The sequence below is a fragment of the Brugia malayi genome, assembly GCF_000002995.4.
Source record: "Brugia malayi strain FR3 genome assembly, contig: Bm_v4_Chr4_scaffold_001, whole genome shotgun sequence".
Classification (NCBI taxonomy): domain Eukaryota; kingdom Metazoa; phylum Nematoda; class Chromadorea; order Rhabditida; family Onchocercidae; genus Brugia; species Brugia malayi.
In genome coordinates this window covers 1,613,517-1,617,076 of record NW_025062478.1, presented here as the reverse complement: position 1 = coordinate 1,617,076, position 3,560 = coordinate 1,613,517, and positions in this window count along the sequence as shown.

Genomic DNA, 3,560 nt, shown 5'->3' with positions numbered 1-3,560 from the left:
TATATGTATTAAAAAGAATTCAAATTATTGGAGATAAATTACTTATATATAATGCTTCATCTAATTTAAAATTTACAAATAGTTTATGTCGTAGTTTCTTTCTTTTTTTTTTTGAAAATGTAAATTTTAACAAAATAAGATGAAAAAAAAAATGAGCTAAATTGATTAATGAGCTATAAAGTGATAATAATAATTAACAGTATTATCTGTTGTTATCAATAAGGATCAAAAAAAAAGAGGGCAATGATACCATATATAAGATAATATTACCTAATAATTACCTTATTATTTCTTTTTTTTTTTTCATCAAATGAAAGAAAAGTAAAACTTTTAATGATCATTTAAACATCTCAATTTTATGAGTTATTTTATTATCACTTAAACAGCTTAAGTACTGTCATATTTATTTATGTTATTGTCAAATTGAACTAATAAAAAAATGTGTGAAAGAAAGGGAAAGAGAATAAAAGAGAGAGAGAGAGAGAAAAGATTAGGATAAAAAAAGGGGAAGGAATATGCAATAGTTATTATTATTATTGCTTTTTTATCGTTTTTCTCTTAGCCACTTTCCTCCTATTTGATGTGTTGCATATTTGAATAACTCTGTGATGATGTTGATGATGATGATGATGATGATGATGGTGACAAGTTCAAGGGTCATTGAGTCAATGATATGTTTATGATCGGCATCTTTCGGTTTCTTCTTTCTTTCTTTCTCTTTTCATCTCAGGTATTTTAATAAATGATTAGAATTGTAGGAAAGAAAATAAGAAAAAAATGAAATAGCATGAAATTAGATGGAGTAGAAACAGAAAACAGGAAAATAAAGGAATCAGGAAAAAAAAAAACGGTTAGAAATATGAACAAAATGGATAAGCAAATAGATATGGATTACGGGTGGATTTATGAGATATCAGATTAATTTTCAATGATGTAATATGTGTATCGGTATCTTTCTTTCTTTCATTTTTTCTTTCCTTTTTTGATTTTGATTTTGATTTTGATCTTTTTTTGTTACAATTATATATTATATATAAATAAATTAAACTATTGCAATAAAGAAAGAAAGGAAAATTTCTATTTTAAATTTTTAATCTATTTCTAACTAATTGAAATTATTTTTAATTAATTGAATTTATTTTTTCGTCAACAATGATACATTTGATGTTTTAAAAAAAAATTTTTTCTCTCTTCTTTTTCTTTCCTTTCTTTTTTTTTTTTTTTTTCCTTTTCTTTTCAAATATCCGAAATATTAGGAAACAACAAAAAGAGAAAGACGAAGAGATTTAAACATTTGTGATCAGATCTGTTACAACTTACAACAAGTTATCTGTCAAAATGACCAGCAATGATGATATCTGGCGTATGTGACATTTGGTTACTTCAAAAAATTCTTCTTTTAAGTATCCGAAATATTAGGAAGCAACAGATACTTAACATTTTTTCATCTAATTGATTACAACCTACAAGTCTAAATTTATTTCAAGACAAAAAAAAAAAAAAATTTCTTTTTTTTTTTCTCTTTTTTCAATTGTTTGAAATTTTTAGAAATGATTGAATAAATATAAAATAGTAGGAATTTTAAATCTAAATATATATAATAGATATGATTTATTTATTTTTGTTATATTCTTTTATTTTAATTTTATTTTCACGAAATGTTACTTAATTATAACTATAATTTACTTTTCATTGCTTTTTTTTTCTCTCTTTTCATTTACATAAAAATATGCGAAATATTTGAAATTTCTTTGCTTGATTTTTTATTCAGAAAAAATTATTTAATTTTAAATTTGATAATGTTATTGGTTTTTTTTTTTTTTTTTAGTTTATTATTGCTGTAATTTAAAAAATATATGATATCACTTATGAAATTATCATTTCGTAAATAAATAATTTACTTTATTAAACAAAATATATACTATCAAATTAATACGAATGAATTACTTATATCTTTTATTCAAATCTTTTATTCTATTCAAATTTATCTTTTATTCAAAAAAAAATTTAATTTTAATTTGATTTTTAAAAAATTTTTTTTTTTTTGGAATTCAATTTATTACAAAAAAAAGTATGACAGAGAAGCATTTTTAATACAATTACAAATTAGAAAATGATGTCTTTCATTTGTTAATTTATTTGAATTGAAATTTTAATAATAATTAATCAGATAATTGCATAATCATTATGTGATTTAATATACTGTTAAACAGCAATATATTCAAATATATTTTTATTTGTTACTTTCATAAATACACATACTATAATATTTATACTTATACAATAATAAAGTTAATCATAGTATATAATCGTTGTAAATTCATTGTAAAACAAGTACAAATAGATGATAAATTATAGTTTAACTATGCTAATCATTTAAAAAAAAAAAACATTATCATGGTAATAAATAAACAATTTTAAAACAATTTCAAAATAAGAAAACAATTTTTTGTCGTTTTATTATTTTATTCTAATTGAAATATTATCAGAAAATATCATTATCATTTTGTTATCACGGTTATGATTGCCTTTTTCAAAATTGTTATCAGCATTTTTTCAGTAATATCAAAAATAGCAAAATTATAATTATTAAAAAAAAAAAAAAATTGAAATTACCAAATAATATTTGTTTATTTTTTTTCTCGTTCTATCTTTCATTTTTCTATTCATTATTCTTCTTAATAATATGTAAGTAAAAGAAAATAAATAATACACACAAAAAAAAAAAAAAAAAAATTTTTTTGTTCATTGTTTAATTTATGTAAAATATTTCTCATTAAAATGAGAATTATGTAAAATGGATCAATGTATTAATATAATATAAAATAATAGTTGTTCGTATTTCTGTATGAATGGAATATAAATGAAAAGTAATTGTCACATTTTGATGACAGTAATGTCAATCAACGAAATTAAATTAAAAATTGTTGTTTATTTGAAATTGTCTCTTCTTTCAAGCTTATTCTTCATTAATTAATTCAAATTGTAAACTTATTTAGCTTCCATTCGTTTTATCATTCAACTATGGATACGGTTGAATTTAAGTCTAATTTTCCTTCTTTTTTATTTTACTCTCATTTTTTTTTTTTTTTTATTTTTAAAGAAGAAAGAAAACAGACAAAAAAAAAAAAATATCAGAGAAAGGAAGAAGAAAATAATATAATATTCAAATCGATGTAATTTTTTGTTTATATTTAATTCTTACACTCTTAATTTTATTTTATAGCTTCTTCAAATTGAAATTGTGTTCAATTATATTTTTTAATTTAATAAAATAAAATGAAATAAAAGATAGAATAAAATTTCAATTTAACAAAAATTGTCAATCATAAAAAAGAAGATTATCAATGAATCAATCATTAAATTGATAACGAGTGATAACACTCATTTGATCAGAATAAATATTATTATTGAATAGTGCATAAGACAATTGCATATTGACAACAATTCATTAAAGAAACATATTGTGAAAATTCATCAATTTGAATTTATTAAAAAATATAATAGCCTAAAAATAAAACATTGAAAATTCTGGTTGATTTGCTTTTCTTTTTTCCCTT